Consider the following 15,672-nt stretch of genomic DNA (forward strand, 5'->3'; position numbering starts at 1 on the left):
TACACGCCCTCACTAACAGTGCGCAGGCGCAGCTTCCGCTCTGCCCTCTGGGAATTAAAGTCCTCCAGCCTCTCTCTCGGCCATCGAATGCCAGAAACCTAAGACCTACAAGAACTACAAGTACCGAGAGGCCAGGCGGTTCAGCGTCCGCGGAGAGGAGGAAGAGGAAGGCAATAGGAAGGGGGGCAGAAAGGAAGTAGTCACTCACGTTGCCTGCCGGGAGTTGTAGTTTTATCTGTATCGGCTTTGCTGTCTTCCCCACTCTGGGGCCCAAGCAAAGGAGTATGAGAGACCATCTTTCCTAGGATGCACTGCGGTCCATTCAGCTTCACTTCCTCTTCAGGCGGAGGAAGGATACAGGGAAGCTTTCTTGTTAAAGCCGAGTTAAAGGGTATGGGTGTCGGAAGCAGAGGGTCTGAAGTTCACGACTTCTAGAAGGGGAGGGAAATAAATGGCTCTCAGTGAGAAGGTACAGTAAAAATAAATGTCCAGCGATATGACGGGCTGGGAAGTTGAATGAAATGGTCTTCTCTAGGTTAGCGGTCATAAGAGAAAAGGGGGAAAATAGTGGATTGATTCTCGGAGTGTTTAATGTCTTTTTTTTTTTTTTACTTCCATACTTTTTTATTCTCATTCTTCCCGCTATTCCAAGCCACTGAGGCGCCTGCGCCCCATTTCCTACCTTTTCTGTCTCTCTACCGAGGGTCGCAAAGGAGCCATTTGTTTCCTCCTTCCCTGTACGTCTGCAGTTTACAGTATAAATAATACCTCCTTCCCTCAGAGAGTTGTAGCAGCCATCATTACGTTCTTAAGGTATGTCTGTCGTAGCCATACACGATATCAGTTGCTCTTCGTCATAACCTTGTTAGAAAGCACGTCCCGAAAGGAAATGACTTGCTCAAGTTCACAGTCCAGTAAGTGACTGGATAGGTACAAAGCTAGATCTGAACCCATTTTGCAGACAGGGACATGGGCAGGAAAGGTAAGGCTAGTATTAATAAAATAGTAACTAACTTCTGGTTCCTGTTATAGTTGTTGACAAAGAACAACCAGCCGAAGAAAAAGTCTTATAAGAGTTTGAGCCAAACTGACACAATTGCTGGGAAGCAAAATCTCAATGGATTGAGAACATGTTCCAGGGAATGGCTGTTTTGAAGCTTATTTTAAGCATTAGAACCAAAGGAGGAGATCTAAGGGTTATATAAAAACTCGTTGTTGGTAGATTAGAGAGGTGGGAGAAAGCACTGTGGGAAAATTTCTGAGATTAGATAAGAAGTCAAGTGGAGAGACATCTTTTACCTTGGGAGGTACAAGATAACATTTACAGCACATAGAGATGGTATGCGAGCAACAAGATAGCAACGTGGTCTCGTGTTCTGGTGCAGGCGGTCATGCCTTTTAGTGCTCTAGGAAAGAAAATTACACTTCAAAGGTATGTTATCCTAGATGCACAAAGGCAGAGACAATTTCAGAGGTAAAGACTGACCTTTGTCAAGGAATAAGCTACAAGCCTAGGACAGGACTACGTACCATGACCTGCTTTATGTTAGGGATGTCTACATTCAGACAAAGCTGTGTTGGTTACTCTGGTCTCTTTGGGTTTGTAAGACCAGCTATGGAGGCCTGCCCTGAGCTTGTCAAGTTTAGTATGTGACCCCTTTTCATCCACAGAGTGAACATAATATGCTCAAATACATCATCTCATCCTCACACCAGTCCTGCGATACCTTTACCAGGTATGGTTGACTTCATTTACAGTTACAGAAACAGACTAGAAAGAATCAAGTGACTTGTCCAAGGTCAGATCACCAGTGTTATCTCAGACTCAGTGTTTTTTATAGTCCTTTCTTTACAAAAGAAAAAAAGAGCTGTTAAGGTCAGACCTTTTGTTAAGCCTCATGGTCACCTTAGTGACTCCAGGGGTTGTAAGAACTAGAATCCATAAGGAGGTGAAAGAGCTTTATTTTATTGTGTGCTAGGAAACTGCCTTTTCATGCAAAACACATATGTTAAAATTGAAAGCTAGTGTTATTAAAATTATTTTACAGTCAGTCCCTTTCACTTTCCATTCTGGGAATTCTTGTTTTCAAAACCTTAGATAAGTAAACTTGCTCAAAATTTCTGAAACATTTGGCACAAAATAGATAACGTAAGTGCAGTCCATGAGATCATTTGAGTCTTCCATAGCTACCAAGGTAAGGTTAGGTTTTTGGAGTAAATAGAATTAGATGCTTGAAATGAACCACCTGTAAGATAGACTCTCCTAAAGAGTCTTAGTATTGACTTTCACCTGAATTGTGTATAATTTTCTTCAAAAGAAATAATACGTTTGGAAGAGAAAGCCTTCAAAATTTCATTATTTTCTCGCCCAATTCTACTTTATCCATGCAAAAATAATGTTACCTTTAAACAAGATAGGTAATGGTCTTACTGGTGAGACAATGAGACCTCGGTTCTTGCCTTCTTGAAGGAAAGACTTCAATCAAGAGACCAAGTGTAGAAAAGCGAGCAAGAATCTATTGACTGCAGCAAAACCACACTTAGTACCGTGAAACAACAGGAGAGCGCAGGCTGGTCTGCTTTAGGTCACTGAGAAATTAGAGAAAAGGGAGCCTGGAGACAGATTCAGAGGGTTAGCCAGGGATGACCTGTCGCTGCCCATTGCTGCCCTGGTTACAAGTCTCAAGAGTCCCTTGAAGTTTAGGAAATAATGTGCCTGTGGGGAAAGGGAATGGCATGGGCATGCTCCCTGGAGGGAGATCACACTGGGACCTTCGTTTTCAGGAGTTTTAAAGGCTGGGCTTTTAGGGGAATTCTTAGGGGATCAATAGAGTTTTCACCAGCTTTATGCTAATGTACCAAGATGAGATTTATTCTCTTAATTTGTCTGTTCTTGGGTGTGGTTGGGAAATGGCACTAATTGGATTTCTGTCTCCCTGAATAGGTGATTTAAGCTATTTACCCTCTGGTTGGGGAAACGTGCAAACCATTTACTCTTAAGTTTCCTGGGTTTAGGGAAGGTAGGATTTATTATGGGGCTGCAAACTGCTGTTTAACTATCTTCCTTAGTTTCCCTATTCTGCTTGTCCTGGAATTTTCCAGGCTTCTTACTATCCTATAACAATGGTATTTACCTTGAAGGGGATAATTTTCAATAAAGTTTTTCATAAAGAATTAATTTATGCAGGAAAAATGGTTTATATCTGTTTTGACAGTAGTTTGGTGGTAATTGCTTAAATGATCTTGGAACTGATTTTTAATCAAGTGTTTATAAGTTGAGAAATTGGGTATGTCCTTTAAGTGGAAATAATTTTTGCCATGACTGAGAAGGTACACCTGCAGTAAAATTTCATTTTTCTCATTCAGAATTCAAACAATTGAATTATTAATACCTTGGAGCATGTGAAAGCTGGCAGCAGTGTGCAATTCGAACACTGTCATGCATTTTTATGTCTTATCTTCACCAAGCCAAATTTTCCTTATGGGTGATACATATGAACAGTGAAATAGATTTTTTTAAAATTGCACCTGAATATGTCATTCTGAATCGTACCTTGACAAAATAACCACTTCCCATCCTACTGAAAAAATGGGCAGCCTTTCTCTGGTTTGTCAAGCACAATCCACTTGATTGATCTAGTGCTAATTTCCCTATGTGGGGCCTTGATTAGGTGGAAGCATTCTTCTCAAACTAAATTTGATATTTAAACCCATTTGTTACTATAGTTCTTCTAGTTTTAAGAATTGTACTTTTGAGGGGGGTGGGAATAGAAATACCCTGGTGTAAAGCATATTTAATTGGTGGGGGGAGAGTAAGTTTTCAGGCAATTCTAGAATTAAATTAGATCATTTAACCTGAAAATTACTTCATTAATGAATCTGTAAATGCAGTCAAAGTTCTCAGAGTGAGAAAGCTAACATAAAGAAAGGGGTAATGATATTAACCATGCCAAGTTCAATTTGTGAATCAATTGGCTGCCTCCAGCATGTATCCTGACCAGGGATTAAACTGCCGGTGCATGTGCTCTGTGCTCTGACCAGGAATCGAACCGGGGACCTTTCAGTACACAGGAGGATGCTCAACCAATTGAGCTACACTGACCAGGGTGGGTAATACTGTTTCTTATAAGGCCATAAGAGTGCTGAAAGCTTTTAATCTACTTTTATGAGATACACACGCTTCCTTCCTCTTCCTCCAAAATTCCATGATCTTAATTGCCTAATAATGTTCCTAAGATCTTTGTGGGATGCATAATAGTTCTTTTTCTTGTCTCAGTATTACAGATGGGAAAAATGAGCTAGGCACCTAATGTTAGCTGCTCTGATATATAACTCTTCTACCACCATCACCCTAGCATCACTTGTATCTGAATTACAAAATTCAGTTCAAATTAAAATTCGCTTATCCCCCATAATTTCTAGTATGGCACTTTTAAACTTGCTGGATTGCTTTTAACAAACCTAGTAAATGTAAAAGCTAAAGACAGCTACTTAACATAAAAACAAAAGGCATCCACTTCACCACAGAACAGGTATCATTGTTTTTTTCCCATTTAAATTGCAAAAGAAAGTGAAGTATCACGGAGAAGTTATATCCAAGGGTGGAAGGAGGACTTGAGGAACAAGAATTGCAGAGGGTATTTGAAGAAGAGTGATTGGCAGTATTTGGGGATTGTTTTAAGTCAGCCATATTCCTTCTCCTAGGAAATGTACATCTGTACTAAGAGTTGACTATTTACTCCAGATCCCTACCCCAGACAATCAGATGTCAAGTTACAAGCTTTTGTTGAAGTTTGGGGTGGGTGTGGGAGGGACTTAATTACTGAAGTGGGTATTATAGGAACTTAAAGGCCAGCCCTATCCCAAAGGAGCTTACATTCTAATAGCAGAAATAGCCGGATCTAAACTCATAAATACAAGTAGAATAAAGCATATAATCAATCAAAGCTATACAGGAAAATAAATATCACAAATTCCATGGGAGATGTATTGAGGGCTTATTATAAGGCAGGTGCTTTTAAGTATATTACCTTAATCTTTAAAACAATCCTGTGAGATAGGTAGTATTGTCCTTCTACCTATGAGAAGATGTAACGGAAAGGTTAATATTATCATCATTATTACCAGCCAACTAGCAAGTAGCAGAGCTGGGCTTCAAATCAAGATTTTCTTCCATGTTCAGTCCTCCCTCTTTCCACTACCTCACAACTGCTTAAGTGATTTGAGAGAGAATTAGCAAAAAAGTGAGTGCAAACTAGTGGCCAATGGCCAAATTTGACTTAGTTGCGTTTTTATTTGACCAGCAACTTTTTTTTTTATATGAACTTATTTGAGCAGTGGCCAGCACTTCACTCTCCAAGGTTGTACACCAGGTGCCCTTGACACAAATTACCTGCCTGGCTTCAAAAAGCATTTTGTGCTTTCTGTAGCAGGCAGTAACGGGACAGAGAAGAGCTGTTCTCAAAAGTTTCACGGAGAAGTTATATCCAAGGGTGGAAGGAGGACTTTAGGAACAAGAATTGCCGAGAGTATTTGAAGGAGAATGACTGGCAGTATTTATCATAATATAAAAGTGAGAGGGGTCAAACACAAAGCTAGAAGTTATGACGTAGCACGGTAGTTCTCAAACTTTAGTAAGCATCAGAATCAAATAGAAGGCTAAAACATTGCTGGGCTCCATCCCAGAATGAGTGCCTCTGGAATGAAGCTTAAGAATTTCCATTTCTAGCAAGTTCTCTGGTACTGTTGTTGTTGGTCAAGTATTATATTCTGAAAATCACTGGTGATCAGACTGTAAGGCACTTTGGGGGAAGGGCTTAAGCCAAGGTTTTGCTTTTGTATTTCTGTTGTTTTAAGTACAAAAGGAATTGCTTGATAGAATGTTTTAAAAAGAAGAAGAAAATTAGTCTGTTATCAATGAGAGATTATAGTTTTTAACATTTTTGATGGATTTTTCAATTTCTTTTTTTCTAAAAAAAAAAGTATACTTAAAAAAACCAAAGTTGTATCATCATTATCATCATCATCATCATCATCATCATCATCATCATCATCATAGCTATTAACACTTAATGGGGCATCTACTATATTTACTTAATCCTTATAATAGCCTTATGAGCCAGGTACTGTTATTATCATTCTTATTTTACAGATGAGGAAACAGAGGCACCGAGGAGAGAAGTTAAGTAACTTGCTCAGTGTTTCACTGCTAGTCAGTGACCTAATTAGTATTAAAATCCAGGCACTCTGACTCCAGAGCCTGTATGCCTAACCATTATGCTATACTGACTGTCATGCTATACTATAGTGCACACTGTTTTTAACCTGTGTTGTTTAATCACATCATGAACAATCTTGATAACTTTAAATATTCTTGTTCAACATTTAAAATAAAAGCCTACTTTTTTCTTTGCTTTATTCTTGGCAACCTTGCGTCAAGGAAGTCTATCTGTGCCCTTTTCTAACAGCATTTACTCACCTAGTGTCTCTGTGTCTACTTCTGGTGAAGATGCTGTGAACATTGTTGAAATGACAACAAAGGATTTAGAATATTACATAAACTTTGTTGATAAAGCCTCAACATTGTTTGGGAAGATTGACTCCAACTTTGAAAGAGGTTCTCCTGTGGGTAAAAAGCTATCAAACAGCATCACATACTACAGAGAAGTCATCTCTGTAGGAAGGAAGAGTCCATCGATGCAGAAAATTTCATTGTTGTCTCATATTAATAAATTGCCACAGCCACCACAACCTTCAACATCCACCACCCTGATCAGTCAGCAGCCATTAATATCGAGACAAGACCTTCCACCAGTAAAAAGATTATAACTCATTGGAGTCTCAGATGATGGTTAGCATTTTTCAGCAAAAAACGTATTTTTAAGTTAAGATATGTATTTTTTTAGACATAATACCATTGCACACTTAATAGACTACAGTATAGTATAAACATAACTTATTATATGCACTGGGAAACCAAACAATTTGTGTGAGTTACTTTATTGCGACATTTGCTTTTTGTGATGGTTTGGAAACCCATAATATCTCTGAGGTATGCCTATAATACATTTCAAACATTGAAAAGTATGCAGCAAAATAATATTTAAAATATTCAGCCCTAGCTGGATAGAGCATTGATCTGCGAACTGAAGGGTCAAGGGCATGTACCTCGGTTGCAGGCTTCTTCTCCCAGTCCTGGCCCTGGTTGGGGCACATGCAGGAGGCAACCAATTGTGATCAATATTTCTCTCTGTCTTTCCCTCTCTCTCTCACTCTCTCTAAAAATCAATAGAAAAATATCCTCGGGTGAGGGTTAAAAAAATTAAATAAATAAAATATTCATGCACCCACTACTTGGTTTAACAAATGTCAATATTTTAGCATATTTGCTTTGGAATCCTGCCTTCGGGAGGGGGCGGGGGGGGGGGGGCGGGGAAGACACACACACACACACACACACACACACACACACACACACACACAAACATAAATAGAGCCCGGCCAGCATGGCTCAGTGGTTGAATATCAACCTATGTATGAACTAGGAGGTCATGGTTTAATTCCCGGTCAGGGCACATGCCCAGGTTGCAGTCTCAATCCCCAGTGTGGAGATCATTGATGTTTCCATCTCTCTCTCCCTCTTGTTTCCTCTCTGAAATCAAGAAAAATATATTATTAAAAAAACACCTCACCTCCTTAAAAAACAACAAAACACAGATATAGTCAGTATGATTTTGAGGTTTAATTTTACTTAAAACAAAATTGTGCCTTATGAGTTATAAGGGAAATGACCATTTCCCTAAATAAAAATAGGATATTCAATAAACTTAATAGTGGGGGAAGAATTTCTGTGGTGAACAATTTCATAATTACTATTGCCATTATCATGCTACCCCAGTAAACACTCCTCCCCCTTCCATACCCACGGGCTTTATTAATTACTTGTTGATAAATGTGGTAAACACAGATAGTAACATAAAGCTAGGTAATGTGACTTATATGGCTTACACAGTTTTCATGCTGCTTGGTCTACTTCCAGGTGGTGGAAGTCAAATTCCAATAAGGTAACATCTCAGCTTTGCCCAATAGAACTGTCCATAGCGATGGAAGAATCCTATGCCTGTCCTGTCCTATGTGACAGCCACTAGCCATGTGTGGCTTAAAAAACTGAACTCGTTTTATTTAAATTTAAGTAGCCACATGTGGCTAGTGGCTACCATATTAGACAGCACAGAACTAAGTCCTCAAAGTGCACATTGAAATTAATGAGTCCCAAATTCCAGTGAGTCCTGGCTCTGGTAGAGGGTAAAAGGATGGGGACTTTTTGGGATGATGCAAATTTTCTTTATCTTGATTATAATGATGGTGACATGGCTATATACCTTTGCCAAAACTCATCCTGTACTCATAAAATGGGTGTGTTTGATGTACATAAATTATATCTAAATAAAGTTGACTTTACAAAGTAAATGAAAAAAGTTGAGTTTTAGAGACATAGTTCCCCCTCATGTCTATCTAAAGCTGTGGTCGACAAACTGTGGCTCGCGAGCCATATGCGGCTCTTTGGCCCCTTGAGTGTGGCTCTTCCACAAAATACCATGGCCTGGGCGAGTCTATTTTGAAGAAGTAGCATTAGAAGAAGTTTAAGTTTAAAAAATTTGGCTCTCAAAAGAAATTTCAATCGTTGTACTGTTGATATTTGGCTCTGTTGACTAATGAGTTTGCCGACCACTGAGAAGCATGCCTTCTGCAATCCCATTTTTTTTCCCTTAGAACCACCAAAGTCATGACTACATTACTGACCCTGTGTGATTTGACCCCTGCTACTTGTTTGACATTTTTTCCTGGCTGTGCTTCAGCCACACTGGCCTCCTGGTTGGTCTTCAAACAGTCCAAGTACATTCCTATCTCAAGGCCTTTGAACTTGCTCTTCTGCCTGGAAAACTCTTCCCCAACTATTCTTTTAATGTCTGCTCAAATGTCAGCCATGATGCCATTCCTGCTAGTCTTTCTAAGACAGTACCCCTGTACTTTCAGCTCTCCATTCCCTAATCCTGCTCACTTTCTTTCCAGCACTAATCACTATCTGAAATTACATAATTACTTGTCTATTCTCCTCTTTCCCCATTAGACTGTAAGGCTGTTCATAAAGGCAGGGAGTTTGTTGATTATTGGATTCCTTGGGCCAAGCACACAGTAGCCTCAATAAATATTTTTAAGTGAATGAATGAATGGCTATCATCCACGGCATTATTTCTCAGCTTGAGATCCAAGCATATGTTTGTAGAAAATCCACAAATTCTCTGCAAGATTAAAAAATTTTGTGTTGCCCAGCCAGTGTGGCTCAGTAGTTGAGCATCGACTGTGAATCAGGAGGTCACCGTTCAATTCCCGGTCAGGGCACATGCCCAGGTTGTGGGCTTGATCCCCAGTGTGGGGCATGCAGGAAGCAGCCAATCAATGATTCTCTGTCATCATTGATGTTTCTAGCTCTCTCTCCCTCTCCCTTCCTCTCTGAAATCAATAAAAATATATTTTTAAAAACGTTTGTGTTGCTATTTTGATACTAATCTAAAACAGTGACATTGTTTATAATTTTCCAAGTGAGCACCGTAAAACATGAAGTTTTGAGTGCTTGAGTTCATGTTGAGTTTAGGATTTTGTTTCTATCAGATAAAAACTAAAGGACATCGTGACACAGTGTAGTAAAGATTTCACAGTAATTTTGATAGAGAGTTGAGTCATCACATGTCACACAGTAGCCTAGACAGGCCACGATCAAAAGGACCAGCACTGCCCGGCCAGTGTGTTTCAGTGGTTGAGCCTCGATCTATGAACCAAGAGGTCATGGTTTGATTCCTGGCCAGGGCATATGTCCGGGTGGCAGGCTTGATTCCTAGTAGGGGTCATGCAGAAGGCAGCTGATCAATGTTTCTGCCTCTCCCTTCCTCTCTGAAATCAATAAAAATATATTTTAAAAAGAAGCTGCTTTAAAAAAAAAAAGAAGAAGAAGAAGAAGAAGAAGAACCAGCACTTCACCTGTCAATGCCACATTCCAGTTAGAAGCAGAAATTGCACAAAACACACACGCAGACATATGCTTATATTCACAACAACTTAGTAGCTGTAAGAGAAGCAGTAAATACACAGTGAAGAATTGGGTTTTGGTGCCCAGCAATAATTAGATGAGATACTATTTAATTCAGATCTCAAATACTCAAAAATAGTAACCCTATCTTTTAGTGAATAAGACTGCTTTACAAAGTTATCAAGTGATAGTCAAAATTGGCATTCCAAGATTTTTTAGCACTAGAATTTTTACTAAAACATAAGAACTAACTATCTAGCCCTGGCAGGTGTGGTTGGTATCTAGCCCTGGCAGGTTGGTTGGGCATCATCCTGTGCACCAAAAGGTTGCTGGTTTGAGGAGGGCCCAGGCCGAGTTTCAGGCTCAATCCCCAGTAGGGGGCGTGCAGGAGACAGCTAATCGATGTTCAGCTCTCACATCGATGTTTCTCTTTCCCTCTAAAAATCCATAAAAAGCCCTAGCTGGTTTGGCTCAGTGGATAGAGTGTTGCCTGTGGACTGATGGGTCCCAGGTTCAATTTTAGCCAAGGGCACATGCCTGGGTTGTGGGCTCAATCCCCAGTAGGGGACATGCTGGAGGCAGCCGATCAATGATTCCCATCATTGATGTTTCTCTCTCTCCCTTTCTCTCTGAAATCAATAAAGAAATATATTTTTTAAAAAAACATAAAATGAAAATCCATTAGAAAAAAATTTTTTAAAAGAACTAATTATCTAAAATGAGCAGCAAAAGACCTGGGAAGTTAGTAATACAACATATTTGTACAATCAGGTATCATTTGCTTTGACATTTTAAAGTAAACAATAGAGATACATTTAATATAGATCAGAAGTGAAATAAAAATGCTCATAAATCTAACACTTTACAATTCAAGTTAACATTAATTTTAAATGGCTGGACCAAATAACCAGGTGGCTCAGTTTGTTGGAGCATCGTTCAGTGAACTGAGGGGTTTCAAGTTTGATCCCCAATCCTCAGTAGGGGTATCTGGGGGAGGCAACAGAGTGATATTTCTCTTTCACATCAATGTTTCCCTATCCCCCTTCCTCTCTCTCTAAAAATCAATAAACATATCCTCAGGTGAGGATTGGGGAAAGGAAATATATACATATATATATATATATATATATATATATATATATATATATATATATAGTTGGAAATTATATGTATGTGCTAAATTAAAGCATTGGCACTAGGTGTCAGCAAATCACAACATTGGAGAGCACCTCAAGTTGAATATTGGTAAAATAGCAATAAATGGACAGTATTTCATAAGGACTCCTCTCAATCAGCATTTTCCCATTCAAATACTAATTTCATATATCTTGACATTTGTGAAGGTGTGCTCCATGAATTCAGTGGATATTAATAGGTGCCATGTTGAGGGAAGGGTCCTATAATAAAACAAGTTTAGGAAATGATGAGTAAACTAAGTTTTCTTTTTTTTCCACTGTAGGTCTTCTCAGAACCCTTCTATGCTGATGACATTGTGACTCTTTGCAGAGGGCAGCAGTGATGGCTCCAGAATGTCTAGGGAGAGGAAGAGCTTAGTGTCAAGAGTCTGCTCACAGCATAAGATACTAGGATGTGTCCTTCAGCTACATTTGTTTTGCTCACTGTTTTATTTAGAGCTATACCAGGTATTTGGGGATGATCTGGAGAAGCTAATAGAGATAATGGGGGTGTTTAGTGCCCTAAGCCATCCCTTAGCACAATTATTGATATATAGTATTTCCACACTTTGGCTGCAAAAACGTTTTGAATCTGTATCAGAGGCACATATTTTAGAAAAAAACAACTGAACAAATAGTATCTCTCATTATGTTCTCTAGTTTTATCAGTGTGCTTGAAAAGGAGTTAATGCTTGCCCATATTTTCTGATAATTTATGGAGGAATTTCTTTTCATTTAATGTTTTATATTTTTGTATGTGATGTGGGGGATTCAACTTTTTTTTTTTTGCATATTAGCCTTTTATTATATAGGATAATTACAAACAGTGCATATACTGTAACCCCCCCAAAAAATGTTTTTTTTAAAATTTCTTTATTGATTAAGGTGTCACATATTTGTCCTCATCCCCCCATTCCCATCCCACACCCCTCCCCACGGATGCCCCAACCCCCTGTTGAACTTAACCATTGGTTAGGCTCATATGCATGCACACAAGTCCTTTGGTTGAGGATTCAACTTATTTATCTTTTTATTTTATATTGCAAAATACCACTTGTCCCAAAATCTTGCTTTAAATGTGGTTTTGGGCCCTAGCCGGTTTGGCTCAGTGGATAGATCACTGGCCTATGGACTGAAGGGTCCTGGGCTCGATTATGGCCAAGGGTACATGCCTGGGTTGTGGGCTTCATCCCCAGTATGGGGCATGCAGGAGGCAGCTGATCAATGATTGTCTCTCATCATTGATGTTTCTATCTCTCTCTCCTCCCTTCCTCTCTGAAATCAGTAAAAAATCCTATATAATAAAAGCATAATATGCAAATAGACCGAAGAGCAGAATGACCAGCTGGAACCAAGCTATGACATCCACTGGTGGCAGGCCAGCCAAGGCAGGTGCGATGCGATTGGTCGGGGCCCGGCCATCTCCCCATGATTGCCCCACAGAGGGAGACCCAGGCCACCAACCAGTGGGCTGCTGTGGGTGGGTGGGTGGGGCCTCCCTCTGCGAGGGAAGCCCGGGTGCTGGAGGGAAGCCGGTGCTGGCAGCCGGGGGAAGGAAGGCCTACTTATGCATGAATGTGTGCATCAGGCCTCTAGTATTTAATAAAAGGAAAACAAAAAAAAGTTAATTAAATGTGGTTTTGGTTTTGTTTCCAGGTTCAGAACCTTTCAGATCAACTTACCAGTAAGTTCAATATGTGAAACAGATAAACGCAGTTGAAATGGGGCAAGGTAAGACTTATTTCAACCTGATAGCATTCCTGCCCTCATTCCTACCCTCCACCCCTTCCCCCATTAGAAGAAGCTCCAGAGGGTACTTTGGAAACCATTGGAAAAATTCATCCCATCATATATAACTTAAAATGCCACATCTTTAATATGCTACATTAAAATTTTTATTTCAATTATTTTCCTATTTTCCAGCAAGCTCATACTCTAATTTATGGAGCCTAAAAACTTTATAATATAACTAAAGAAGAAATTGAAACATCTAATAAACAAGTAAAATAACAACATGGGGTCTTTGGGGGCCTATAAAATTAGGATATTTCTTTAGAATAGTACCCATTATTGGCAGTAGTTGACTAAATACCTTCAATACAGAGATTAAATTGGTAAAACTATGTGTTGGTTGATAATTTTACAATGGTGATTTTCTTTAATCCCCAAAGCACTACGATTTAACCCTAAAGAAATAACCAGAAATGTATGAAAATGTTTATATATATATATATATATATTTTTAAAAAAATACATTTTATTGATTTTTTACAGAGAGGAAGGGAGAAGGGTAGAGAGTTAGAAACATCGATCAGCTGCCTCCTACACACCTCCTACTGGGGATGTGCCCGCAACCAAGGTACATGCCCTTGACCAGAATCGAACCTGGGACCTTTCAGTCCGCAGGCCAATGCTCTATCCACTGAACCAAACCCGTTAGGGCAAAATGTTTTTATATTCATAGTATTGAAAATGAACCAAATGTTTAAAAATGAGGGGCTGGTTAAATAAATTCTAGCTCAGTCATAACACAGAATACTCTTCAGCCATTACAATGATGTTGTAAAGAAAATGTACCATACCAAGCACCTTAATTATATTGTCTTATTTTAAGCCTAACTATATCTCTAGATGACGGGTATTATTATTCCTTTTATAGATGAGAAAATCTAGAAGTAAAGTTCAAACAGCTAGTAAAGTTTAGTTGCTAAAATTCAGCCCATTCTGCTCTTAATCCTTGTTCTTAATCACTGTCCTACTGATATGGGAAAATATTTATTTTTTTACTAAGTTGGTTTCTTGTTTGTTTTTTTTTAATCCTTATCTGAGGATATATTTCCATTGATTTTTAGAGAGAGTGGAAGGGTGGGAAAAAGAAATAGAGAGAAGGAGGAAGGAAGGAAGGAAGGAAGGAAGGAAGGAAGGAAGGAAGGGAGGGAGGGAGGGAGGGAGGGAGGGAGGGAGGGAGGGAGGGAGGGAGGGAGGGAGGGAGGGAAGGAGGGAAGGAGGGAGGGAGGAATGGTCCCAGGTTCGATTCCGGTCAAGGGCATGTACCTTGGTTGAGAGCATATCCCCAGTGGGGGGGTGTGCAGGAGGCAGCTGATGGATGTTTCTAACTCTCTATCCTTCTCCCTTCCTCTCTGTAAAAAATCAATAAAATATATTTTTTTGAAAAACCTGCAATCCAGGTATATGCCCTTGACTGGGAATCAAACCTGAGACCCTTTGTTGCTGGGGGCTGACACTCTAACCATTGACCAACACAGACCAGGGCTAAGTTACTGTTTTAATGCCCTTTGACTCTAAATAAACAAACAAAAACCTTTCCTTCTATATGCAATCACTTCTTCCTTTCCAAAGTTACTGATGCTTGGCAATTCCCCCCCGGCCCAAGTGAATCAACTTTATACAGTCTTAAAATTGATTTTGGAAGTATTAAATGTCTGCTCTAAGAATTCAAACAATACTGAAGATTATAAAGTAGATGCATCTTTAATCATAAAATATATATCTGCATATGATTGGAAATACTTGTGGGCTCTGTTTTATATTCCATCAATTCTCTCTCTTCTTACTCTAATGTCCACTTTACAGGCCTGGTTGGAGATGGAAACAGACCAGAATGGCAAACTAGGTGGAGGGATGTAGGTCTGGATGACTAACTTTTTTAACAAAGAAGAGTCCATTTTGTACGTGGAATAGCATGATGGTTTTGGAACCCGACTGGCTAGATTTAAGTCCCAGCTTTTGAACTTGGGTAACTTGTTTGTCCTCTTGGTGTCTCCCTGTCTTCATAAAATTAAGGTGGTCATTGAACTTACCTCATAAGATTGTGGTTAGGAATAAATTAATTAATTAATGCATGTCAAGTGCTTAAAACAGTGCCTGGAACATAGTCATTACTCAGTCATCCTATATAATAAAAGGCTAATATGCAAATTGTCCCCTTGGGAGTTCGACCACCTGGGAGTTCAACCGCTCACTATGACGTATGCTGACCATCAGGGGGCAGCGCAGACAAAGGAAAGCTCCAGCCAGAAGCCGGAAGGCCCCAATCGACCCTGATCACCGGCCAGGGCTAGGGACCCTACCATGCATGAATTTTGTGCACCGGGCCTCTAGTTAGCTATAATTGTCAGGATGATCATGAAGAAGGAGAAGAAGATTCTGCACAGGTGCAGAGATGAGTGCTTACTATGTACCATATACTTACATGATCTCCCGATTTGATCTGAGATATTTTCATCATTCCCTTTTGATCAGATGAGGAATCTAAAATTCAGGGAGGTTACATATGGAAGCATAGATGGAATCATTAGACCCATTTCAAGAACTATGAACAAGATAAATACTGAAAGCCACCTGGCCAGGAGATAGCAAAATACTGAGGAACGAGATGAAAATAGGCCT

The 15,672-nt window shown here is 39.5% G+C and overlaps 1 protein-coding gene across 3 annotated transcripts in view; it reads left to right on the forward strand.

The window, feature by feature from the left end:
• Positions 1-343: 343 nt before the first annotated feature.
• LOC307113955 (serine/threonine-protein kinase Sgk3) overlaps positions 344-15,672 on the forward strand; it is a 155,329-nt gene continuing 140,000 nt past the window's right edge. The window contains exons 1-6 of one of the 3 annotated variants that reach the window (XM_079795999.1): positions 438-469; positions 3,986-4,106; positions 11,547-11,730; positions 12,548-12,654; positions 12,919-12,993; positions 14,857-15,019. The gene's annotated coding sequence lies outside the window, so the exon portion shown is untranslated. Of the gene's footprint in view, positions 470-3,985; positions 4,107-11,546; positions 11,731-12,547; positions 12,655-12,918; positions 12,994-14,856; positions 15,020-15,672 lie in introns of all 3 variants that reach the window. The other 2 variants (XM_079796003.1, XM_079796004.1) reach the window with 2 other exon arrangements.

This window comes from Cnephaeus nilssonii (assembly GCF_951640355.1).
Source record: "Cnephaeus nilssonii genome assembly, chromosome: 18".
NCBI lineage: Eukaryota > Metazoa > Chordata > Mammalia > Chiroptera > Vespertilionidae > Cnephaeus > Cnephaeus nilssonii.